Genomic DNA, 27,780 nt, shown 5'->3' on the forward strand with positions numbered 1-27,780 from the left:
AGAGAGTGAGAGGAAAAGCAATTACAGCTGGAGGCCGGGCAGGAGCAGGTAGCACTACCCTCCCCAGTGGATACCAACATGTGCTGTGGAGTCTGGAACCTGGAGCAGGCACTTGGTGCCAAGGGATCATAATACCACCTTTAATGATGCCTATGGCTAACCTTCCCCACAGGAGCCACAGGAACAAAACTCTTTTCTAGGCACCTGCATTTGATCTAATATCTGGATAGAAGTGGCCATCTGGGGCTGGCTTAGCAGAATCATAAAATCCAGTCCCAGCTTCACCGGGTGTCAGCCATGTAACCATGAGCAAGTCACTTACCTTCTCTTCGGCTTCTGTTTGCCCATCTGAAAAATGAGCCTAATGCCTACTTTTCTGATTTGTTGTGAGAATCAAATGAGGTCATGATATGTCCTCTGAAAATTAAAATCTTCTGGAAGCATAACGTCCTATCTAGTATTTTCATACTCTTATGGATCTTGTGCAAAACTAGAAGGAATACACCCTCTTCTACAACAAGAATTGGATAGGATAGAGCGTCCCAAAACTACCAGAATTGCTCATATTTTCTAGGAAGCCTAAAGGCTATAGCCTGTGTACACAGTATCAATGCAGACCCGTGGTAAGCAGAACAGAAAGGATGAAGCCTTTAGAAGGCACTTGGGATGCATTCGAACTTGGAGCCCAAGGCTTTGCTGACTTCCTATATCCAAGAGTCACAGCCACAGGACTGGGGTTTATCTGGTCCTCTAGCCCTGATCAGGGCCAACAGTCGTAATGATTCTGGGGTCCTTCGATGGCTCTCCTCCCCAGCTATATAAACACATGGTTCTGAGGCACTTCCTTTGCCTCCTAAACCAGCACTCACAAACGCATTCCATGCAGGATTCCAATTAATCAATTTTCTGCCTGCATTTGCATGTTTGAAATGAGGAAAATATTTTAGATCTCTGTTTTTTATTCCAGATGGAATCTGTTTGTAAAAACCCAGAACTCCTTTCAGAGGCCATTGAGAGGTAGAAGAAGGTGAGGGGGTGGGGCTTCTGGGAAGGCTTTGGGGCCCCAACTTCCTCTTCAAGTAGAGCAGCTGTACTTCTACCTAATCGGGCTCCCACAGAAGGCTTCGTTTTGTTAATTTTTTTAAAAAGTCATGAAAACCAGTCATCTTATCCAGTCCCCTGGTTTAAAGGGGAGGAAATCACATTGGAGAAAGGTTAACTGATATTCCAACCTTCTCCCTTAGTCACTTGCCCAGGCAGGAGAACAATGGGAAATTCTGCTTCCAATGGAAGGGCTTCCTGCAGGGGTCTTTGGTCTCAGTGCAAGCTGCTATGCATGGCAGCAGCTGGGTGGCTTCTCCTGTCTGTCCCCACATCTGGCAGCTCTCAACAGTGGCCACCTCCAGTTCCAGCTCATCAGTGCCTCCCCAGGGCCTCTCCTGGAGCACTCCAGTTAACAGCTGGGATAGCATCTCCAGGGTTCCTCATCTCCTCTGCCAGCTCGTCTGGCCCTCTGGTTTCTGGGTAGCACCATCTTTACAGAATCAGCCCCTCCCTAGGACTCTTTCAAAGGACAGTTCTCAAAAAAACATGAAAATAAAAAACAAAAAACACCCACAAAACTTATTAATGACTCTGTGAAGTGACTCCGGGGAAGCAAGTCCATGTAAGGAACCCTGGCTGTCACATTAGTTGCCCCCTCAGGGCCCATGCCTGCTGACTCTCCTTAGCTCAGGGTGTGTACCAAGGTCTCCAAAGCTGTCCTCCCAAGGGTTGTAGGGGGAAACTTTATACTATTATATCTATGTTACATTTGTTGGACATGGTAATAGTATTGTGATTATATAGGAACATGTCCTTATTCCTAGAAGATGTAGTCTGAAGTGTGTTTGTGTGTGTGTGTTTAGATGGGGAAGGCGGGAAGGTATAGGCTGAGAAAGAAAGAGGTAAAGCAAATGTAGAAAAATGTCAGTTGGTGAATCTTGGTGAATGGTATATAAATGTTTATTGTACAAGTCTTTTAACTTTTCCTTAGGTTTGAAATTTTTCCAAATAAAATGCTTGGGGATAGGGGAAGGAGTCTTATACAAAGGCAAATTTACCCTGAAGTGGATGAAGCTTAAGTGTCAGGGTCCCTCACTACATGGAGCCCTTCCAAGACACTGGTAGGTTAATGAGGGTCATCAAGGTAAAGAGTAGGTAAGATGAATTACTATACCAGAAAACCTGAAACACCCTGAAATCTTACAGCTTACATACAAAGCAAACTGGATAGAGGTTGTCCCAAGTTTGTCAACAACCTAAAAAGTTATGACATTACCAATTACAAGCAGCAAAGCTGACATTTTCTTAATTGTCAATAATAAAAGACAAATTTCTATCAGCCATGTTAGAGAAAGACTAAATTATCTTTCTATTCTCTCTGTAGAAAATATCACAAAATTGTTGTGTACAAAGAGCTGAACAAAGAATATAGAAGGAAAAGTATCATAGAAGTATGTCAAGTAATTAATTCAAAATATTGTCAGTTTTCTAGACTTTGTCATGTTTATAGCATTTGTCAGCATGTTTAATAATTATATAATTTGATTTATTTTTTCCTTCTGTATATGAATTCACTTTTAGAGCCTCCCTCCTTCTAAAGTGCATGCTTTGTTTCCCAAACATGTTGTTCACACAAATATATACACACAGACAAATGTCAATACATGCAGCCTTTTTTCAAAGCAACATCTTTTGGGTTTAGGGTTCCTTGGAACACATTTGGAAACACTGCCCCAGAGCAAAGTTGCTTCTTTTTAACCACATCTATCTATCATGGTAGCTGCACTGTAGCATTTGATTTCTAGGAAGACATTTATTTGAAGAGTTTACTTAAAGCAAATAAACTATGTTTTTCATTGATCTTATATTTACATACAATCTGCTTTATATAGCCACATTCATTAACCCAGCCAATTAAGGTCCAAACAGCACTGTGAGGGAGGCCAGACAGGTAATAAGAAAGGATTTGCCCCAAGTCCCACTTCACAAACATCCACCTCCATCTCTCCAGCCTCTGTTTGGCTACTTCAATGTCCCATGGGAGTAAACTGAGGCAAAGGGGCTGGAGGTAACTTTTCTTAGAACAACAAGGCATAGGATCTGGGTTTCCATTTTGTGGATTACTGTCGAATCGGTAAATTATTTTAACAGGCTCGATTTCTGTGGCCTGCTTGTCCTTTGACACCTTGTGTTCAGTGCTACCTGGGGAAGAGACAAAGAAGACTAGGGCTCACATATGGGAGAGAGGGGAGTGAGTATGAGGGTTCACCCTTCTTTGCGCTCCCCAAAGTGAAGACAATTCATCCTTGTCCCCCAGTGGAAAAGGATCAGTCTTTGACATTTTGCATTATAGATAACGCCAAAGAGGTAGCCCTAAATGCTAAAGGAAACTTTCAGAAAGAAGTGCAGCTTTCTATGGGTCCCTCTTCCTAACCATCCTGCATCAGCAGACCAGGGACCAGACACAGCTTCCTGGCCCATGAAAGAACTGGAGGGACAGAGCCCCATCACAGTGCTCACTATGCATTAAATTCTCCTGCTTTGCCATGGAATTCCAGGGGCAGGAAGGGGAACCCTTCTGGTAAAAACTCCAGAGCTAATGCTCTAATACAAAACCCAGTAACAGCAACAACAACATAATAATAATGGTAAAATAACCGTCATTTATTAAGCATTTTCCCAGCCACCTTAGATGGTTTCCATGAATTATGTCATCCCCTATAAAAAAAAAACTAGGAAACACTTCTTCAAACACTAGGGTAAGAGGGTTCCATTCATTGTGGTAAAGGGTACAGAGCATTGCTCTGCTTTGACTCATGTCAGTAAGTAGGTAGAGGGCTTCCCTGGTGGCGCAGTGGTTAGGAATCTACCTGTCAGTGCAGGGGACACGCGTTCAGGAAGATTCCACATGCCGCGGAGCAACTAAGCCCGTGTGCCACGACTACTGAGCCTGCGCTCTAGAGCCCGCGAGCCACAACTCCTGAGCCAGTGAGCCACAGCTACTGCAGCCCATGTGCCTAGAGCCCGTGCTCTGCAACAAGAGAAGCCACCGCAATGAGGAGCCCACACACCACAACAAAGTGTAGCCCCCGCTCGCCGCAACTAGAGAAAGCCCGCACGCAGCAACACCCAGCACAGCCAAAAATAAAATAAAATAAATTTTTAAATAAGGAGGCAGAGGAAGCTGACCCCTATGGTTGGGAGTCATCCCCACTCCCCCACCCCTCACCCCACCATGGTCTCTCCACTAAACACTCAGAGGACCAGCGATGGTGAATACAGGGCTGTGCACTGGTCACACTCAGATATTAAAGTCGACTAATAAGTAAGAAATATAATAATTATACAGTTGATACATTATGCATTTTTATTTTACTGTTTAGACAATTCTGAAGTTTGTACAGGTAAAACAGAAACTCACTCCTCACTTCCTCTCATACTGTTAACAGCTCAGTGGTATCCTTGCAGATTTTCCGTATATATACATGGAAATAATAATGGCCTAGACAGGCTCAGAAGCCCTGCCTCCAAGATCATTCTTAGGAAAGAATGACTAGGAAACATTTCTGGAAAAGATAAAAAGGGTCAGAGACCAGTGTCACCACTTCATCCCTAATCATGGCTCCAAGGGATCTACCTCAGATCAGATTTCCTAGAAACAGACTCCATGACAGAGATTTGGGTGCAGAGCAAATTGGGGAGCATGCTTGGAAATAATACCTGTAAGAGAGAAGGGAAAACAGAAAAGGACAGGTGGGAGGGTTGAACTGTGTGATGCAGCTGTCGCCTTCGTGACAATCCCGTAGGGAACTCAGGAGTTGAGATGCCCTTCTGAGTTGCCCCAGTTAAAGCAAGGGAACCAGGCTTTCCTATTCTCAAGTAACTAATAATTGGATGCAGGGAGCCCTTGGGAGAAGGAGTAAGATTGGGCAAGGCAGCTTCCTTCTTCCAGGGCTGGTTCCAGAGAGAGTACAGCTGTGAATGAGCAGGAGCCAACATCTCTTGGTTTTGAAGGGGGGAGCTGGGAAGCCAACTGCAGCATATACTACAAGACCCTCAGATGTTCCAAAACATTCTCTTCTAGACAAAATGTTTCTCTTCTAGAAAGGATGAGGAGTAAATAGGAGGGAAAAAAAAAACTTGTTGAGTGGGCTTCCCTAGTGGCGCAGCGGTTGAGAGTCCGTCTGCCGATGCAGGGGACGCGGGTTTGTGTCCTGGTCCGGGAAGATCCCACATGCCGTGGAGCGGCTGGGCCCATGAGCCATGGCCGCTGAGCCTGCGTGTCCGGAGCCTGTGCTCCACAACGGGAGAGGCCACAACAGTGAGAGGCCCGCATACAGCAAAAAAAAAAAAAAACAACTTGTTGAGTGAACAGATAAGAGAATGCTACAGCCCAAATATTGACACAGCTCCTGAGTCCAAAACGCCAAGGCTCATACCTAATGTTCCCATGATTTCCAAGAATATTGCACTATGCCATACCCTGCATAACAACACACACAGGACCTAACTACAGTTGCCAATAAGGAATGGCTAGGATGGCATTTTCCTCCCCTTTGGCCCAGAGCACTGAATTCCACTGGACAAGTTTCACCTGTATGATTGGAAATGAAAAAACAAACAAACAAACAAACAAACAAAACTCTTTCCTTTATGAACAATAATAAAAACAATTCTAGGAGGGGAGATAGAGCAATGCAAAGCTTTCTTGGAAACCTCATTGCTGCACCAGGAGCAGATGTCCTGGGGCACAAATTCAGTCCTGTTCTATCCCAAATAGCACTTCGGCACACGTGGATCCAGAGCTGCTGGTGATCCTGCTCGCCCAGCTCTGTTTTCTTTCCTTCTAGCCTCAGCAAGGACACACAAACCTTCTGAGGGCAGGACCAGCTACAACACAGAGCTGGGACCCCAGTCAGCTGGACAGTGTTTTGTGTCCAACTACATCAACACTGGTATTCTTTGGGTGATGCTATATCAGAAATGTCACGTTGATTGCATTTTTCTACAAACACTCATAATGAATGACGACTAACCCTTCCTAAACCAGGCCTAGGCCGGCATGCTTTCTGATGAAACACTCCAAAGTTCCTTCAAGTGGGATTTCTATCCAGAAGTGTCCAAAATTGTCACGACTGGTGTCAAAATAACACAACCATTATCAGTATTCGTGGTAAAAATGGCCAGTAAATGTGCCTCTGGGTCTTAGGCTCATGGTCTACAAAACGGGCAGCTGCGTGCCTGCACTGAACTTGGAATAACAGGTCAGAGAACAGACACCATTCCTTTCAGCATGTGGGAAGACGGACTCTACAAATAAAAGGTAGAATTAACTGATCAACTTTGTAGCATGACCTTGTCCATCAGTTCTAGAACATGAGAGATTTCCATTGTGATGGTACAACTACCACTGAACAACTCATTGCGTGCATTAATTCAGCCACTAAAGGCCTCTTTCCCCTTAAGTTCATATAAATACAAATCTGCTTTTGGACTCTAGGACAGTCAGGGAGAGGTTAATATTTGGAGATTTATCTTTAAACATCTTTAATCCACTTTTTTACAAAGATTGGCAGAGCACTTGGCAAACTGTACCCTTACCAGTGACTTATGAGGGACAAGACTACAAGCAAATTGGGACCAAAGTGTCCCAGACATCCCTGACTGATGTCTTCTGCAGGAATCTTACCTTCCAAGGGGACAAAGGACAGGCCCTGCTCTACTGTAGTTAACCAGTGCACAGCACCCACCTGGACCAGGCACCATGGGAAGCCGTCCAGCATTAAATGCTCACGACAATCCCAACTTACTACTGTTATCCCCCATTTTCAGATGAGAAAACTGAAGAACAGAGAAGTTAAGGGACCTAGTAGTCAGTGTCAGAGCTATGATTCAGACATAGGCATCTGACTCAGGAGTCTGTGCACATAAACTCGATGCTATCCTGCCTCCAGAATGGAAGCATCTTCCAAGAAGTGCTTTTACTTTCAATCCTTTAGTTGCCTTTACTTTCCAAATTCCCTTTGAGACAGGCAGAGCCAAGGTTACCCATTTCGTGGAGACACCAGACCTACATGACTTAATTGAGTCGCAGAATTAATCAGTGATTGGACACAGAATGGAACCTAATCCAACACACAGCACAGATCTTTACAATTCAACCAAGCAGACAAAAAAACAACAGACTCAAATCTGTTCCTGATCAGCAGACAGCTGGACATGCTGGACAAGTGCGGGAGGTGATTGCTAAGCTCAGCCCCATTACAGCCCCAAGGCACATCGCCTCCTCCCTCTAATTCATCCTGAGCAAGGAACTGAACCCATCTGGGCCTCCTTCTAGTTGCAATGACATGAGTCAATTCATTTCGAGGATAAAACAATAATAAATATTTGCATTATCCTTAATCATTTCCAAAACATTTCAAACACATCATCTCATTTAGTCCTAACAGCACTACGAAGGAAGTTTTGTAGTGTTCATTCTAGAGACGGAGAAACCAAGACTCACAAAATTTGTCATCTATCCAGTCCCATGCATAATTCAGTCTTAATGTTTGATCCTGCGCTCTCTCCACTGTGCTCTTGCAACTGTATTCTAATTCAAGATCCAGCAGTTGAAGACCATGGTCAAAGAGAAGGCTGGGGAAATCTGGACCTGCCATCAAACCAGGGACTGTTCATCCCCAACACTTCAATGCTTCATTGCCAAATAAAAAGAATGTTGATTTCCATTATTTAACCAAATAGGATCCATTCCACGAACATTCCAACTGCTAATCAGACTTGATGAACGACTAAAGGACATTGTTTTCCACATTTTTAATCTGTTCTGCTGGACTCCCAACCCACTGGTGAAAACTTTAAGGAACCCCAAGATGCCAGTGGTCAACTTGTGCAAATCAAGTATTTTGTGATCAAAAGACTGAACTACTCTAATATCCAACTTTTTTTTGTAATTGAAACACCACTGGCCACCAAAATCTAATGGTTCTTTATATTATTAGGTCATTTATTCCCCCCAGCAACCCTGTGAGGTGGATACTATTGTTATCCCTATCTTTCTTACAGATAAGAAAACTGAGGCACAGAGAGATTAAGTGACCTGCTAGTCAATGTCAGAGCTGTAATTCAGGACTCTGATTTGGTGGACTCTGGAATGCTCAGTTAGACAGAACTTCTTCAGTACAATTCTCTAGGATTTGAGTTGAGGGTTTGGGGATAGAGAATGTTTTGTTCTGCTTTTTAAGTTTCACTATTTATCAATAGAGTTTATCACCATATCTTATCACTATAGTGGCTCATAAGGAGACCTCTCCCCACTCCCATTAAAATAGAAATCTTCTTGGAAGGGCCAATGTCTAAAACCCTTATCAGTTATGAAGTAATAAAAAATAAGAGAAGTAAGAAAAAATATAGCCTCTGGAGAGACCTGGCAATGCCTGGAGGTGACAAAAGGAAGAGAAAGAATAGATAGTAGAGGTGAAAGGTTTCCAAAAACAAATGTTACCTCTATTCTCTACCCCAGCTCTTTACAGCATAGCACAAACCTCTATGAATGAACATTCTACTTACCAACTAGAAAAACACAGAAGCTGTGACTGAGTGAGTCCAAAGATGCAAAGTCCAAAGACCTGACTCTCTCTTCCCCTCCAAGCCAGGTGAGTTGCTATCCTTCTAAACTCTTGGCCTCCACAAGATCATCCCCTACCCCTGATGTAAAGACGTGTCACCATGCCTCCGGTGGCAGCCCTCCCAATCTTAGATGGCCAGGCCCAATCTTGCAGCCCACCCCTCAGCAGACCTGGTCTTCCTGGAGAACCCCACAAAGAGGGCATCCCACGTTTTCAGCTGCTGCTGCCAATTACCCAATACTTCTTTTTCTACTTCTTGGTAGTTTATTTTATCAGGCTATCTTATTTCCATGTATATGGGCCACTCAAATACTTTTTTGAACAAGGCAAAATGTTAGTAAGTATAAAAGTAAATAAGGCTGCCGAAGAACCGACAAGACGGCAGAAGTGGAGCAGGAGAAGCAGACCTTCCTCAAGTTCACCTACCGCAGTGTGGACCTTGGTCAGATACTGGATGTGTTCTACCGGCAGCTTATGCAGCTGCACAGCGCACGACAGCATCAGATGCTGAACAGAGGCCTGTGGAGGAAACAGCATCCCTGCAGAAGCGCCTGCGCAAGGCCCAGAAGGAGGCACCACCCAAGGAGAAGCCGGCAGCGGTGAACACACACCTGCGGGTCACGATCATTCTGCCTGAGGAGGTGGCCAGCATGGTGGGCATCTACAACCACAAGACCTTCAACCAGGTGGAAATCAAGCCTGAGATGATCGGTCACTACCTAGGCATGCTCTGAATCACCTACAAACCTGTGAAGCAGGGCCGGGAGCCACTCACTCCTCCTGCTTCATCCCCCTCAAGTAGCCTGCTTGGCCAACCAAGGCACAGACTTCTCTTTTTTAAAAAAAAAGTAAATAGGTAAGTAAATCACACCACCAATAAAGGCAGAATAATAATAGCAATAATCACAACAACAACCATTTACGAAGTGGTCCCTGCATGCCCTGTACTTTCCATACCTGATTGCATTTCATCTTCTCAACATGCCTTCAAGGTAAGTATATTTTACAGATGGGAAAACCGAGGCTTAAAGGCATTAAGTAACATGCCCACATCAATCAAGAACTACAAATGCCCAGTTCCACCTGCAGGTCTGTCTCTCTCCAAAGCCCAGGCTCTTTACTAATATCCTAGACTCCTTGATCCACTCTACAGCCAGGTAGGCTTTGCATATAGGAGTAGATTTCTCTGTTTTGTTTCTACCCTATTATACTGGTGGGGTCTAGAGAGGTTTACTCCCTTGCCCAGGGCCTCATGGTGGTGTGGACAGAAACAGAGCTTCACATCCTCTGATTTCTACTAAAAACACTCATTCCCCTCTACCCTGATGCCATACACTCCCCTGCCTATCCAACTGGCCCTGCCCGACATCTCCCACAGTGGCCTGGGGTTAGGGACTGCACGCGTCTCTCAATAGACAACATGCTCAAAGTGCCCTCCCTTCCCACGCCCCTTTGAAGCCCTGGAAGGAACACACAGTGATCCACTCCTATCCAGGTTCCCAGCTGCTGAGGCCCACGGGCTCATGTCAAGAGCTCTGGGGATCTACATCTACCCAGAGCGTCTGAGAAAGAGCCCCTGCTCCAAGATTCCAGGTGTGGTCACAGGAGGGTATTTTCTGCTAAGACCCACCCAGCCCTGCCAGCAGTGCCCATGCTGGGCAGCAACCACTCTAAGGACAAGAAGGATCAAGTCTCTACTCTGCCCTAACAAGCTCTTTCAAGTCTCTGGGCCTCCCTTTTATCCTCCGTAAGGCTTAGCAGGCTACTCCAAGGGCAGTCCAGTAATCAGCCCCAGGGCATTACCAGGGAGCTTTTTAGAACTGCAGACTTTCCAGCCCCAGGCCAGGACTGCTGCATTCAATTATGCACTTTTAATAAGATCTCTAGGTGATTCGTGTGAACAGTAAAGTTTGCGATACACCAGCTGAGACCATCTCCATGTCCTTCCCAAGACCTAAATTCTGAGATTCTCAAAAGGCGGCTCGTGGCTCAATTTCCAGACCTCAGGGTTGAGATGCCTCTTGGAACTGGGGGAATCCAAGCTTCTAATCAGGAGTGGTCAGAAGCGGAGTCACAGAAGGCGTCTGTGAAACCTAAGCCCTTGGACAGGCAATGCGGGACCACGGGGCAGGCGAAGGAGCCGGTTCATGTTTTCCATAGGCGCGCTGTGTGTGCCAGCTGAGGTCTTTAATGTAAACCCTCCTGTGCTCCGACCTAAACAATGAGCGTAATTATGGGCTCGCTTACCCCCTTCAGATGCAGGGCTCGGGTCGGCCCTCCACAGGGTCCTGCAGGAGGTCCTGTTTCTGAGTCAGGGGGGGCCTCTGGTTAACCAGAGCAGACCCGACTCTGAGGGGCAAAGTTGACATACCAGCATAATTACACGTAGGTTGACCATATTTACTGCAACTCTGTTGTTCTAGAATTTCAAACAAAGACTGAATCCTAGGAAAACACACCACTAAAGAGAAGCAGATTGTCCTGAGTGATTTATTGAAGAACAAAAGCGAGGGGAAGAAAGAGAAGAGGATTATCAGAGACTCGCACATACTTCCCTTTCCCCTGCCTGGTCTAAGGAGAACACGCAGTGACCACCGCCTTCCCACCCTCCCCAACGGAAAGGCCTCAAAACACTGACATTTTGCTTTTTCTAAGGCATGCTTTCACGTGGCCACATCAAATCCCTTAAACCCATCTAGACTCATCAGAAGAGAGCAGGCAGTAGCACGGTCAGGACAGAGATCCCCCTCTTCCCTTCTGACTCACTTCACTCTCCCCCCACACCCTCCTACAGGACACACATCTCATACACATCTATTTCAAATGAACAGAAAATCAGCCAAGGCTGGAATGCGGCTTTAGAGGAGCCAAAACATCAGGTCAGGCGTGTGACTGGCCTTTAACTTTGGGAGGTTATGGAAGGCTTTGAATAGCTGCCAGCACTGTTTGGCCTCAGCTCGGTCCCATGTAAATACATAACTGTTATGGAAAGCAGTGGCGTTTCCAACGCACAATTCAGAGCTTTCACTGACCCAGCAATGACGGGAGGGGGCAGTTGGAAATCTGCACCGTTAGGAAACAGCACCTCCCTCCCAAAATTAAAACCTCTATATATGCAATTTAGGTGACTCTGAGATCAGGGCCACAGGGATCTCAGGGCCCTTGCTTGTAGTTGCCACCCGGTTAGGGACTGAATTTTCATGCATTGAAGCCCTAGCCCCCAGTGTGACTGAACCTGGAGGTAGGGCCTTTAGGAAGGTAATTAAGGTTCAATGGGGTCATAAACATGGGGCCCTAAGCCGGTAGGATTTATGTCTTTATAAGAAGAGCAAGAGATCTCTTTTTCTCCATGTACACACAGAGGAGAAGCCATGTGATGACACAGTGAGAAGGCATCTACCAATCCAGGAAGAAGTCTCACTAGAAATCAACTCGACAGCACCTTCATCTTAGACTTCCAGCCTCCACAACTGTGAGAAAATAAACTTCTGTTGTTTAGGCCTCCCTGTCTGTGATACTTTATTATGGCAGCGCTAGCGAACTAATACATACACCACCCCCACGCCAAACACATACACACACACAATTACAATTATAACTCCTCAGCCAGGGAAGGCTTATCAAGTGCCTACCAAGTGCCCGGCAAAAGAAACAGGAGATAGGCTTCCTGTCCTCATAGAGCTCAGGACGTCTTTGGCGAGACAAGATCAACCCTGAAAGACAAACTGGAACAACACAAGAGGGGATGTGGGTGGAGCAGAGGAGCTGAGAGACCATTACGTAACAGGGTCACCAGGTAGGAAGCTGAGAACCGTTCATTACAAAGGCACATGACAGTTCCTGCAAGTTTCTTTGTTTTCTTTTTTTAAGTTGCTCTAAGATATTTTGCTCAGAAAGTCCCCAAACCTTCATCCTTGCCCATCAAGAAGAAAGAGTGGGTTTCCTGGCCAAAGTTCCAGGGCAGGGTCTTGAAATTCCTAATCCTGCACCCTGTCAAGATGGTTGTTTGCCACGTCTCATTGCCTGGAGCTCAAAAGGGGTTACATGCTCCTGGGCCAGGTGGTGCCACACAGATGAAGAAATAGCAAGTGATTGGGCTAATTAACCTATTTACACACACTCATAAAATTGTGAAAGAGCCTTTTGCAAAACTACACATGTTGTTACTGTTCAAATGTCAGAAAAAGAACACAGAATCAGGATGGGATTCAGTTCCTACCAGATGTTCACAAAGGTTAAGCTCTGCTGAATGGCAAATTCCAAACTTGGTCAGTTAGAAACTCTATGGGCTTAACTCCCTCTCTAATCCTGCACTCTTCCTAGTGACACCACTTGAAATCTCCAAGCCTGAGCAAAGGGCAGGGTCTGACGTCAGAAGCCCTAAGACAGAATATGGACACCTACCACAAAAGACACCCCCGGTGGGATGGGGCACCCAGGATGGTTCTGAGCAGGGAAAGAGCAAGTGGGATTTTTCACAAGTTCACCAGAGATTTATGCCGCAACTTCAACGTGGGCTGGGCATATTATAGCCCAGACAAAGGAGGGAGGCATGGGATAGAAGAAAAGCAATAGAAAAGATCCTGGACATTTACCAAATTGTCTTGAAGAACAGCAACTTTCTCTTTTGTGGGCCTCATCCACCCCCACTTTGGTTCTGTGGTTCCAGCAGCCCATCACAGTCATTTATCCTCTTGCCAGAGAAGTGGGCTTGTGACCAGGATTGAGCCAATCAGTTTCCCCATCCCGTTCATTGATCTGAGGATTGGCATTGGACTGACCAGGGATATCAGGATTCATCCCCAAGAGGAAGAAAACACATTTTCTGCTCTGGTTACATGAACCAATAAACATCCTACACGTCCTTTCTTCTCAAGCTGGTCCCAGGGCTGATTCTGTTATTTGCAATCAGAAGACTCATAACTAATGCAGGAAGCATGTGGACTCTCACCAGTTGCTTTCTGGTTTGTATCAGACCACCATCCTGTGTCTAGTCCTAGAGGACACCCTAGGGGAAGAGGGGACCTTGGCTGTAGGGTGACAAAAGAGGATGGGGGGGGAATTTCTGCTGGTGGTGACAGTGACATTGTCCAAAACATCATAAACAGTTGTGAGGAACTGTCCCAATATGCTGCCCAGCAAGGTGGGTGTTCTGGCCCTGGGGCACTCCATAAACAGAGCCAGTGACACCAGATTCTCTCCATGAATGCCTCCAACTGGGAGCTGCCAAATCTCTCCCAGCCACCTGCCTTCCAGCAGAGCTGGTAGGAGAACCCACAACCCCACAAACACCTCCAACAAGTACTAAAAAGGAGTTCAGTGTAGCAGTCAAGTGCATGAGATCTGTGTTCGGGACACTTGCACTTTAATTCCACTCCCTACCAACTGTGTGACCTTGGTTAAATAAAACCTCTTGAACCTCTCTTTACTCATCTGTATAATGGAAGTGGAACACAGCTCATAGGATTGGAGTGAGAGTTAAATGTGATCACGTATATAAAGCACTTAGCACGGTACCAGGCACCGCTGGAATTACCATCATCATTATTGTGGCTGTTACTATTAGGAAATGCTCTGAAAACTGTTCTCTGTGAAATAAGTCAGGATCTGCCCTCGTAAACTCAAAAAGTGCATTCTCACTGGGAAATAGCTAGCAGCTCCTTCCAGCCTAGAGTGGCAAATTCCAGGCTTGTGTCTATTTCTTGCCTTTATATCCTTTCTCATTTATTTTTTGATTTATGAAAACGCATCCATCATTTTCTAAGGAAAGCCTCCAGACACATGAACAAAAATGATAAAAATGCACAACAAAAACAAATAAAACCATTCACCATGGCTAACAAGTCAGGCATTTAGCCCCAGTGGGGCAGATAAATCCGGGCTCAGCACTGGGACCCAAAGGTCAACAGGCTGGGACTTTGTTGAAGGAATCGAAGAAAGGAGATTCTGAAGCTTCAACTCACAGTCTACCTCCAATCTACCAAGAGCTTAAGAGCAAATTTTCTAGAGACGACATCCAAATGGGTCTCTAAGAAGCCAGTCTAGAAAACAATGAGACAGCTACCCCCTCCCTGCCCATTCACTAGGGGATGTTTTCAGAGAGCCAGCAGACTTCTAAAGTTATGCCAAGCACCCCTTTTACCTACAATTCCCATTTCCATGAGGGAGGGGTCATCTTGGGGAAGGACACTTAGTTACGTGACTTGGGGCTCCCTAGGAAATGTGACAAGGCCAGCCCTCTGTCCTTTATCTTTAGCTCATGGACATAGGTCTAAGGGGACCCTCTCTGAAAAGTTTGCTTTGGAACCCAACATTTCTAGCTTTCAATATAGATATTTCATTTTTGCTTTAAGTTGAGAATATGTGAGAGGAAAAGTGAAAATGGAAGCCCAGTAGAGGCAGGGAGGGACGCTTATGGTGTGAGATGGAGATAGGGCCTTCAGTGGCAGAGCACAAGTGCCCTCATGTCATCCAGGCAGGGCTCCTGATGGGTAAATGAGTTCCCAGAGTGTCTCATTGGATAAGCTCTGCAAAATGCCTTCCTGCCCACAGTCTGAGGGGGTCTTCAGTCATGGGTTGTCCTGGCCACTTCTGACTGAACAGGGATTTATTCATAGGCTGCCAGGAGGCCAATGAGATGGGCTAGTGTGAAAACTGTGCCCAGCAGGACTGCTGAATAATGGATAACATCTGGCAGAGCTATCAGATCTTCTCCTGGGACATCTGGCTGTGACAGGGGAGCCACCGTCGGCAAGTAGTGATAGATGCAGCAGAACAGAAAAATGTAACTGAATCACTCCAACTACCCAGCACTGGAGTAGACAGTCATTGATAACTACCTCTGTCGGTAGAACCTGTTAATAACAAGTATTAACAACAACACGATTAATGGAGCCACTGTCGACAGCAACCATACTGGTCGAACATAACTTTGTGCCTGGCACTTTGAAGCCCTTACACATGTGACCACGCTGAATCTTCACGAGGACCCTATTCGGTCAGTGCTATGATTGTCATCATTTTGCAGGTGGGGAAACTGACGCTAGAGAAGGGACACAGCCTGGTAAATAGCAGAGCTGGAATTTGAACCAGGCAGTTTGATTATGGAACATGAGATTTCATTCACTAGGTTTCACACGCTCCTGTTAAATCACACCATGTGGCCACGAGTGATGTTCTGGTTCTCAGTGAAGCCTGCTCTGTGACCACTCTGATGATTTTCTGTTCATCCTCACCTCCTTGTGTGTCCTTCTGATAATCCCCCATCTCCTAAAGTGATGGAATTACGTCATCGTTCCTTAAACTGGAAGCATCTAACTTATACAGAGACATTGAAGTTCCCATCAAGTGGCTCGTGGGGACAGCAGAGAATGACAGGTCCTCTAAAGGAGGTTAACTGGCCCTCATTTGCCCTTCTGAGCCTTAAAGGATGAAGCACAACCTGAAGTATTCAGCACAGACAGCCAGTGCTGGTAACACTTTCAAAGTACACTTGATTTATTAATCTCCTTCTTCCAGTCATCATAAAGAGCCTTCCCTGAAGCCAACTAAATCCTTGGTCTAGACCAGGGGTCAGCAAACTGTGGCTCATGGGCCAAACCTGATCTGCCACCTGTTTTGTAAATAAAGCTGTGCTAGAACATTTGTACCACACTCATTTGTTTATGATCTATGGCTGCTTTCTCCCTACAACTGCAAAGTTGAGAAGCTGTGACAGAGATTTTATGGCCCCAAAAGCCTAAAAGTTGTCATCTGGCCCTTTACAGAAAAATTTGCCCAACCCTGGTCTAGGGTGACCAGCAGGCAAGGAGGACACCCCACCACACTCAGGGCCTCTACTCAGCAGAACGGATTTGCTCAATGACAGTGACTCAAGCCACAGAAACTAGGTGCCATGAATATCAACATCAATCAAGTAAATCAACAGGTATGTAGTGACCATGGCTGTGGGCCAGTCCCCAAGACTTCCATGAGCTGCTCTGGGGCTGGATTGGACAGGGGTCTGGGGAGGGGGCCAGTAACAAGATAGGAAGAAAAGTCCAAGCTGGTGGGACTCCAGGCTCCTCATTCCACCAGAACACTTCTGCTTGCTCTTTTTATATGTTTTAGTTTCCACTGAAGACTCCATTTGAATAAAGAGTTCTGTTGTATTTTTTTTTTTTTTTTAATCTCAATCAACAAGTACCTCTTCAGCTTCTACTATGGGCCCAACATTAGGGTGAGTTCTAGGATGGGGGGAGGCTGGGGAAGGAGAAGCCGTGACCCCCACCCTCCCACAGTTTAGCCCAGTAGTAAGAATACATGGGGGGTACACGTAAACTGAGAACAACATGGAAAAATAAGCATCAGGCAGTACAGATCAGAAATGCTTTTGAAGTTCAGATTATGAAGGAAGTCAGACTTGCAGCTGTAAAGGATGGGAAGGATTTGCAAAAGCAGGAGGGAGAAGGAAACGACAGGGTTGGGGATGGAAGGGAGGATTGAGGATGAAGTGCCCTCTCAGCCACCATGAGAGGAGCTGGGACTCTGCTAACCAGCTTTCTGGAAAAGGGAAGAGCTGCATTAGCCATCACAGAGAAGAGGAGGAAGCTGTGGAGGCTGCCCTGTGAAAGGAAAACACCTCTAGCTTACTCCAAGGGGGCTCCAGGTGGACATGCCACAGTTAGGGGAAAGGCTTCCAGACAGGCATAAAGGAAGGACACGAAAGACTTTCCACAGCCTCAGAGCAAGATTTGCAAACATTCTGCAAGACATTTTTCTAGAAAACGAATGGACTTGCCTTTTGATCCTGGGCCCTCCAAACTGGGGTAGCCAGTGAGACTTGAGCCACATGTGTGGACTCTACCCTGTAACTAAAGATCCCCCAAAGTCAGTTCTTGAACCCCAATTTAGTATCTTTCATTTTCATGCAAAGGACCAGCTCCATCCCCTGTGGAAGGAAAAAGAAGGAAAGGAGAAGATTTACCAGAGGATGGCCAGAGCTTTTCCCCGGAGCAGCCCGTCTACACTGCCAAGTGAAGTTGGGTTTCTCCCCAGGGCCTAGAGAGACAGTCTGTCCCCAAGGAACATGGGTTCGGGCTCTAGGGAAAACCATACATTTTCTGGGTCCCTGTGGGCACAGCCCTGATGTTCTGGGGGTGGGAGGTCAGACTTTCTTTACATTCACAAGCAAAACTGAAGTTAGAAATCATCCCCTAGGGAGGGTGGGAGGGAGGGAGACCAAGAGGGAAGAGATATGGGAACATATGTATATGTATAACTGATGCACTTTGTTATAAAGCAGAAACTAACACACCATTGTAAAGCAATTATACTCCAATAAAGATGTTAAAAAAAAAAAAAAAAGAAATCATCCCCAACTCAGCCAAAAGGAGATAGCAGGGCAAGGAGGCCTCAGAGAGTAACTGAGAGTATAAATGTACCTCATGCAGGACACAGCAGATTTTCTTGTTCTAAGTTTCCAGTGTTACAGGTTCTTCCCATTTCCCTCTTTAAAAACAGTTTTAAAAATATGTACACGTTTATATTTTCTAGTTTGTGTAGATGAGACTAAGGCAAAATAAGAGGGAATGTGCTAACCACCAAAATCATCCTCATTTTCATGGTGAAGTGACAAAAAGGACCTGAGGCCCCTGCTGCCCTGTACTGTGGAGTAAATATCTCTTCTCCTAACAGTGACCCAGGTCCAGTCAGCCAGAACCCCACAGTCTACTGGCATCATACAGAAAGACTGTATGTTCCCATCTCAGCTAACAGTTTGTGAGTTTGGGGCTGCCTGCATCAGAGAAATGTCTGAGAGATGGAGAGTAAGACGGAATCCTGACAACCTTGTGAAATACCCAGCTCCAGCCGTACCTGCATCCCATGTTCCTCTGCACTCCCAGATACATGATCCAACAACTGCTCTTTTTTGTTTATGGCTAGTTTGAGCTGAGTTTTTGCCACCCGCAACCTAAAGTGGTCTGCCTGCAAATCCCAGCCAAGGTGTTTACCTTAGGTCAAGCCCCTTCAAAGAACCCGCAGCCACTGCTTTTGAACACTAAGCTCCTTGTTCCATGTCAACACTGACTACCAAAAACAATGAGAATGGAAACTCCTGGACCACCTGAGCACAGCAAGCACTCCATCTCTCAGTGCCTCTCCTGCCTCTCTTTGCCAGCCCCCTTGGTCTGGCCCGTCAGCCTCTGAACTATGCCAATCCCATCTCACTCTCCGGCACCCACCATCAACTCTTCACTCCAGTGCCTCTCCCCACCCATCTGTTACAAGTACCTCACCAGGGAAAGAAAAGGAGCCCTGCTTCAGAAAAGAATAACTGCCATGAATTGTATACCACGTGAAAGGAAACCACACCCACTTTGATAAGTGCCCAGCAACTGCCACTTGGTCATGGTTGTCCTGCCCTGATGGTTGGGACACTCAGATTTCTGATGTTTACAGAGTAAAAGCAGGCAGGTCCCCGTGCCTGGAGCGTGGGACACTCGTGCCCACACACAAAGCAGAGACAGGCCCTTGCTCTCTGAGACTCAGTTGCCTTACAGTTACACTGGGAATCACATAGTATTACGGACCACCAGGGTTCTGTCAAAGACCACTCATCCTGAACATGGCCAAGTCTTAACAGTGATAAAGAGAACTGTGGGGAGGAATTCTATACTGAATTTGATTAATAATAAAACAAAAACAATACAGTAGGTGGAGTGTAGGGAGCCTCACAACAGGCCTATGCAGTAGGAACTAATTATTGTCTCCATTTTATAGATGTGGCTCTTGAGTCTTGGAGAGAATGCAGGTCTTGTCCAAGGTCACTCAGCTGGGCGACCATGGGGGCTTGGAGTCAGACGACAGCATCCGAGCTCCTGACAGAGCCGCAGGGATGTTAAAGAACTGAGCCCTGCTCAGAACGTCCCTTTAAGCATCTCCATGATGCAGACAAGAACAACGGCCTTGCTTCCAGCCGGGCTTCCTGAGTGAGTCTGTGGAAACAGCCTGGAGAAACAGAAAGTTCTCTAAAATATTGGGTATTGTGACTATTTAGGCAATCCAGTCCCAGTTGACGTTGCAGATGATGGCCTGTCCGCCGCACTCCTCTCAGCCTCAGATGATGCCAATGATGTGGGTGGAAGATTTCAAACAACAGCTGTCTTCTGGGGGCAAATGTTCACTCCAGACTAGCTCCGCTTTAAGTCGCTTCTCCCCAGCTGGCCTGCAGACCCTGGTGGGCAGCACAGGCTAGTGCTTTGGAAGCTCCAGGTCAGACAGTCCTGAGTTCACTCCTCTTACAGCATTTACTCTCTGTGTCAGCTCCAAGCCTTGCTTTCTCATCTATGAACTAGGAAGGGTAAGGGGACCAATTATAGGAGGGGTTTTCGGGGGGTGGAAGGAAGCATTGTGTTTTACCTCTTTGACTATTATGAAATAGTTTAGATATTGAAAATATAAGTAATAATATACAACCATCAGCAGCTTGTCAGTTATCACTGACACCCCTCTTGTGCCCCTCTCCATTCCATTCCTCTTCCTCCCTTACCAGAGGTAAGCATTTCCCTGAATTTAATATAGAGCCAGAGTTGGCGAACTTTTTCTGTAAAGGGCCAGATAGTGAACATTTTCAACTTCGTGGACCATATGGTCCCTGTCACAAGTATTCAACCAGGACTGTGGAACACAAAAGCAGGAATGAGTGTGGTTGTGTTCCAATAAGTTTTATTTGTGGGCACTGGAATTTGAATTTCATATGATTTTTAGGTGTCATGAAATATTATTCTTCTTTTGATTTTATTATCAGCTACTTTTTTCTTACATTTTTTTCCAACTTTACTGAGATATAATTGACATATAATTTTTATCAACTACTGAAAACAACAAAAACCATTCTTAGTTCACAGGCCATAAAGAAAGCAAGTGGCAGGCTGGACATGGCCAGTGGGTGTAGTTTGCCAACCCCTGGTCTATATCACTCCCATACACACTTCCATACTGCAACTCCACATGTGTATGTCCAAATACAGTGTTGTTTGGTGTGTCTTAATTTCATATAAATGGTATTATGTAGTACATTTTCTTCCACAACTGGTCACTCTTTTTTTAAAGTTATGTTTGCTAAGATTTGTCTGAGCCATTACATGTAACCTTTAGTTTATTCATTTTTACTACTGTATAGGATTTCATTATATGAATTTACCACAACTTATTTATAAGATTTCACTACATGAACTTCACACAGCTTATATACCTTGATGGACATTCAGGCTGTTCTTTACTATTACAAACAAGGCTGCAGAAACACCCTGACACCCATCTCCTGTGCACGTGCACCAGATTTTTTCTAGGGTTGCTCCTACAAGTAGAATTGCCTGTTCATGGGTGTTTGTTAATCATGATCACATAAAGCCAGAATCACAAAGAACTCAGCACCACACCTGACACCTACTAAGTGTCCAATCACTGGTAGCCCATGTTCCTCTGGATCCCCCTTAAGTACCAGGCAGAAGACTTACTAGTAATTTTTAAAGTGTTTTTTCTGTGTGTTTAAAAATAAATACTTTTAAATTTAATTCAAAAAGACTATATCATGGGCAAAATGTGTGGGACAAACAATGGGGCTTGTGGGTAATCAAGGAGGGAAACAGCCAGTTGGGTCAGCATTATCAGGAATGGCTTTTTTAAAAGCAAGATTTGAAGTTGGGAGGGACACAGAGAAAAATGGATGCTTGTGAAAAAGGGGATGACAAAGTAGCTCAGAGTCAGGAATGGGTGTGGTGTGTGCAGGGGAAATCCAGGCGCCCAACTTGGCTGGGTCACAGGAGCCCTATGGGAGAGGGAAGAGAGAAAATTTGCAAAGTCCTTTTGGCAGGCTTTGAATGCCAGGTAGAGGGTATGGGGCTTGACTTGCTGGGCACTGGGGGTCCAGGAAAGGTCAGTCCCCCTGAGAAGGGCGAAGGCTACCTGCTGGGGTATTAACTCAGCCAGTCCTGTTCAGTGTAAGCTCAAGAGCAGACGGAGCCGAGCCAGAGGCAAGGTCAGGGCACGTCAGGGGCCGGATCCAACACTGACACAGCCTCATGGCCCAAAGTGAGTCTTCAGAACTAGCCTGTATGTGCAGGTTTGGGGTCCAATACCACCATCACTCAGCAGCTAGACTGGACCTTTAGAGAGTCTACTGGGAGCCAGGCTGAGAGCTGGTTTTTAATAACACATTCCACTATCTGGTCCTGGTTGGGGATGGGGGGTGGGGGGACCAAAGCTATTGCCTGAAATCAGACACAACATGGAAACAGATGAGTTGGTGTTGTGGCTCTTTCCAAGGCTAAGCCCAACCGAATCCAGCCTGCCTTCTTTACACAGTGCCTTTAAACTGATTCAGTGTTTGTGTTTCAGGCAGAGATGGGTATACTCTCACTAACCCAGCTGGGACTGCAGGGGCTTATAGTCCCTATTTTAACCTATATGTAAGTCAAATAATTATTGTTATTAAAGGGGACACTGTTTAAGACATGAAATCAGACAGAATGAAAGAACAAAGGAAATGAAATCATCTCACTTATTCATTCATTCATTCAACATATACATATTTATTAAGCCCCCACTGCACCAGGTAGGGTAGGGCCACAGCAGTGTATAAAGCATGGCATGTAAGGTCCATCTCAACAGTCAAGATAGCAGCTGTTTTTTTAATAGTAATACAAAGCAGCATATGGTAAGTTCCAGAATTAGTCTTTTGAACAATTAACACAATGGGAATTCAAGGGAATAAAGAAAGGTAAGGGAAAGCCTGGGAGAGGCGTTTCAGGACGGCTTTTTGAAGGATGGAGAGGCTGAGAGAAAGTAGGAGGGGATCCCAAATATAGACTGGGACAAGCAGACTTATGGTGGTGAAAATGAGTGAGACATTTGGGCTGGGTGAGGCCTAGTGCCACAGGCTCTTCCACTTTCTGTAACACAGCTGCACACATCCTCAAGTCAGTCCTGGCTGGGGGATGCTCATTCCCCCACGTGTCAATGTTCTCTCTTCCCCAGTGCCCTGGTATTGTAGGCCCTGGTCCCTAGTCCAGACCCCTGTTGGAGCCGGGCACCCTGAGTATGTTGGGTCTGTGGCTTACTGCCTTATTGCCTTGGGCAGATCACTTACCCTCTCTGAGCTTATTTGGTGCTTGTGCCCGCACTCATCTGGTTGTTGTAAATATCCAAGAGATAGTCCACACTGAGTCACTGTAAGCAGGAAAGGGTCCTGCAGATCAGGGCCACCACACCATTTTTGTGCTCACAGAACAGAAGTTGCCATGCAAATATAACCAGCTACAAAATCTGAAAGGATACGATCAGGCCATGAACAAGAGTGACATTCCACTCAAAATGCAAGCTCCAGCCACAGTACCCCAACAGCTGGGATCCTGGTTCTCATCACTCCTTCTCTCTCATTGCTATGAGGACATTTGGAGAGTTGATACAGTTGTTAAAGTTGTTACATCCAGAATTTACTATCATGCTGCTTGGCACTTGGGCAGGCTACATCTTCTCTCTAGGTTTGTTGTGAATGGCTCAGAAATACAGTCTAAAAGTTGTATCTGGGTCTTTTCCCAGGTAGGGGCTAGAATCCTAGATGACAGTGGTTTCAAGGGGTTTTCCCACACCTCAAGGGGGGCACAAGTTGAACCAATGGGGTGTGGGAAGGAAATATTAGAGCTTCTACTTACAGTTGTTGTTTTTTTTAACACATTTATTGGAGTATAATTGCTTTACAATGGTGTGTTAGTTTCTGCTGTATAACAAAGTGAATCAGCTATACATATACATATATCCCCATATCCCCTCCCTCTTGCGTCTCCCTCCCACCCTCCCTATCCCACCTCTCTAGGTGGTCAAATAGCACCGAGCTGACCTCCTTGTGCTGTGCAGCTGCTTCCCACTAGCTATCTGTTTTACATTTGGTAGTGTAGACATGTCAGTGCTACTCTCTCACTTTGCCCCAGCTCACCCTTCTCCCTCCCCATGTCCTCAAGTCCATTCTCTACATCTGCGTCTTTATTCCTGTCCTGCCCCTAGGTTCATAAGAACCATATATTTTTTTAAAGATTCCATATATATGTGTTAGCATATGGTATTTGTTTTTCTCTTTCTTACTTCACTCTGTATGACAGACCCTAGGTCCATCCACCTCATTACAAATAACTCAGCTTCATTTCTCTTTATGGCTGAGTAATATTCCATTGTATATATGTGCCACATCTTCTTTATCCATTCATCTGTCAATGGACACTTAGGTTGCTTCCATGTCCTGGCTATACTTACAGTTTTTCTAATGTATAATTGCATTAGTTTTCTATTGCTACCAAAACAAATTACCACAAACTTAGCAGCTTGAAACAATACAAATGTATGATCTCACAGTTCCTGTAGGTCAGAAGTCCAGCTCGACTGATTGGGTCCTCTCTTTAATGTCACACAAGGACAAAACCAAAGCGTGGTCAAGGCCATATTCCTTACTGAAAGCCCTGGGGAAGGATCCATTTCCAAGCTGATTCAGGTTGCTGGCAGAACTCAGTTCCTTGTGGCTGTACGACTGAAGTCACTGTTTCCTTGCTGGCTGTCACCTGGGGGCCAGCTGTCTCATTCTTAGAAGCTACCTGCATTGCTACCCATCTTCCCATGGGGACTCCTCCAGCCACTGTGGGCCAAGTCCTCACATTTCAAGTTGCTCTGAACTGACCTCCCCTTTTGTCACATCTCTCTGATTCCAGTCAGAGAAAGTTCTCTGCTTTTAAGGTCTCAGGGATTAGATTGGGTACACCTGGATATGCTAAAATAATCTCTCTATTTTAAGGTCCTTAACCTTAATCACACCTGCAAAGTCTCCTTTGCCACATAAGGTCACTTGTTCATAGTTTCCAGGAATTAGGCGTGAACACCTTTGGAGAACATTCTTCCTACACAATAATAAAGAAAATAAGCTTTACTAATATTTGATAGACAGACTGCTGCTGTGTTACAGAGGATCACTGTCATATAAGGCACTGGATGTGTCTTGAGAGAAAGGCAGGAATCCCATACAAAGAGGGATTGACAGCGGCACCTTCACTTGTTTGTTTGCTGTGGCACACTGGGACAGATTAAAATTTATGCCTTCACAGAGGCTGGGATTCAGAAATGAGAGCCCCAGTGCACTTCCTCCATTTGGGCTTATGTATCATATATTTTTTTAAGCTATTACAGCCCAGGTTTTGAAAAACTAAACCTAGAACCAGACTTTTGACTCACTGTGTCACAAAGCATTATATGTTCAAAAACAGTGAGCCTAACCAATCCACTGCTCTCACTAAAAATACAATTATTCATCATATATCTTAGTAAGAACAAAAAGATTTTTGTACTGTTAATAGATTAAAATCATTATTTTAAAATATTTGTTTCATTTATATCAGTTCTTAACATTTTATTTAGGGGTTTGTTATTAAATATATGTAAAATGTGAATACAGGGCTTCCCTGGTGGCGCAGTGGTTAAGAATCCGCCTGCCAATGCAAGGGACACGGGTTTGAGCCCTGGTCCAGGAAGATCCCACATGCCGCGGAGCAACTAAGCCCGTGCACCACAACTACTGAGCCTGCGCTCTAGAGCCTGTGAGCCACAAATACCGAGCCTGAGTGCCACAACTACTCAAGCCCGCGTACCTAGAGCCCGTGCTCCGCAACAAGAGAAGCCACCGCAGTAAGAAGCCCACGCACCACAGTGAAGGGTAGCCCCTTATTCCCACAACTAGAGAAAGCCTGTGCGCAACAATGAAGACCCAGTGCAGCCAAAAATAAATAAGTAAATTTTTTTAAGTGAATACAAAAGTATGTATACATAAATTACAATAAACAAACAAACAAACAAACAAACATATTTTAGGTGTACATTCTCAAAAATGTTTTTGCTGATAAAGTTGCTCAAGCAGGGTTTGGAAGACAAAGCCTTAGGTCACAAGACAGAGACCATGCTGGGGTCAACATAAACCTTCTGGAGTTATTTCGAAGTTCTTCAAACTCCCTAAATATGCTGTTTTTCAAAATAGTTTGGGTTTTGGTTGTGGTTGGCTTTTCAGTCAATTTGGAAAATTTGTTTTCCAAGTAGCCCCTTTCCTGGGCTCTTGTTTTGGCCCAAGCATGGTAAGAGAAGAAAATGGAGTTTTCTTTCAGGTACCATTTCCTAAAGTGCAAACTCAGAGATGGAGTCTGGGCCTCCTCGTTGCTTGTTTTCAGGGTCTGGCGGGAGGTGAGAGCCTCTGAATGGCCGTGCCGGGGGGCTTCCTGTACAAGACTTTACACATTTGCAGTCCCATCAATCCAACACCTATGGGACAGGAAGCCAACCAGGTTTGTGGAGCCAGATAGCCAAATAAAACGGGATCACTTTTTACTTTCCTGAAGTTAATTAATGCTGAACGGAGCAGGCCAAGTACAAAACCGATGAGGCTTTTTCTGAGTGAAGACTCCACATTTTATCCATAAAGCCAAATAAAGCTGACCCTGGGACTCCCACAAATGCAGGGCAGGCCTAGCTGGGAGGTACAGAGGAACTAACACTTTTCCCTTCACACTCCTTCTGGTATTTCCCTTCTGGGTTTTATTTTTATTCATTTTTCCAGTTTATAAAACACACTCACCGATGGGCCCTTGGGGCACATGTGGAAAAGCTTAAAAGACACAAGTACAAAAACAGACTGACTTAGCGTCAAGAACGAAAAACATAAGAATTTTCCTCCATCTCTCCCCCACCCCTATTCCTGCCCCAGTTACATTCTGGGCCTTCCCCTCCCATATTTCCTGAAAGGGCCATAAAGCTGGGCTTTTTCAGAAGGAAAAGGAGGGGGGTGTCAGAACTATTCTTTAATATCTCCATCCAAGTCTTGCTCTGGAGCCTGGTTCTGTAGCCCAAAGCGGTTTGGCAAAGAGGCTGCTTGAACAAGGAGTTCAGGCCTCAGCAATGGGCAGTGGGGCCCCTTCAACTGGTTCCAGGCCCTGGACAGCCTCCAGGACATCCAGGTCACTTCCAACATCTCCAGGATCCAGACCCCGTGAGTACTGATCGGGAGCTCCAATTTCCCACACCAGGAAGGGAAAGAAAGACTATATCCTTTGAGGGCTGCCTAAAGAAGATGCTTTAAAAGGCCCACTCATCCCTCCCTTTTAAAAAAAGAGTGCTGGTGAAATTATTTTAATCTGCTCTGTTAAACAGCTGACAGACAACTTGAAGAGTGGGGAGAAAAATTAAAAGGAAGCCAGATACCATTCTGACAGGGAGAAGCAGTGCCACTCAATCATTCTCTCTTTCATTAAACATGTATTTATCGAGCACCTACTATATGCCATGGGCTAGAGATACATCTGCAAATGGAACAGGCCTGTTCCTGCTCCTGTGGCTTTTACAGTTTAGTGGGGAAGATGGACATTAAGAAAATAATCACACCAAATACCTATGTAATTTCGGTTGGGCCTCATGCAATGGAGAAAAAGCACCACCAGGCTCTATGAATGTGCCCTCGGGGACACCAACTTTGTCTGCAGGTCAAGGAAGGCCTCTCAGAGGACAGGCGTTTAAGTGGAACCCAAAGGAAGGATGCACAGAAGTAGCCAGGTGACGCGCAAGGGAAGAGCCATGGAGGCCAGAACTGCAGAGGGAGCTGAGGAGCCCTCAGCCCCCCAGAAGAAAAAGGACATGAGATGCAGTGAGAAAGGTGGGGTCACACAAGTCAAACTCTTGGAACGCAGTTTTGTTCAAAGTTCAGTGAGTGGAGTGACATGATCTGGTTCACGTTTCCAAAAAGATCACGATGGCCAAGGAACCACTGTCCATGCCCAATGGCTCTCGTTGTCCTGGAAGCCAAGAAACATGATCTGAAAAGTACCAACCTGGGGAATTATGATCACGGTCTTCAGTCCCCTCAGTGCTTGACTTCTGTGACGAGAGGTGCTTTCGGACATTTTGCTGAGAATCCTGGGCATAGCAGACATTATAGAGTGTGGAAGAAAGAGACAGGAGTCTGGGGCAGCAGGAATGTGTCATCTAGCAGGGAGATAAAGCACACCCAGCCAAGTAGCAAAGCCCCAGATGGGGTAGTCAGGGA

The 27,780-nt window shown here is 45.5% G+C and overlaps 1 pseudogene; it reads left to right on the forward strand.

Moving 5' to 3' along the window:
• LOC132501340 (small ribosomal subunit protein uS19-like) overlaps positions 1-9,477 on the forward strand; it is an 81,391-nt pseudogene extending 71,914 nt beyond the window's left edge.
• Positions 9,478-27,780: the final 18,303 nt, after the last annotated feature.

Source organism: Mesoplodon densirostris, chromosome 14 (assembly GCF_025265405.1).
Source record: "Mesoplodon densirostris isolate mMesDen1 chromosome 14, mMesDen1 primary haplotype, whole genome shotgun sequence".
Lineage (NCBI taxonomy): Eukaryota > Metazoa > Chordata > Mammalia > Artiodactyla > Ziphiidae > Mesoplodon > Mesoplodon densirostris.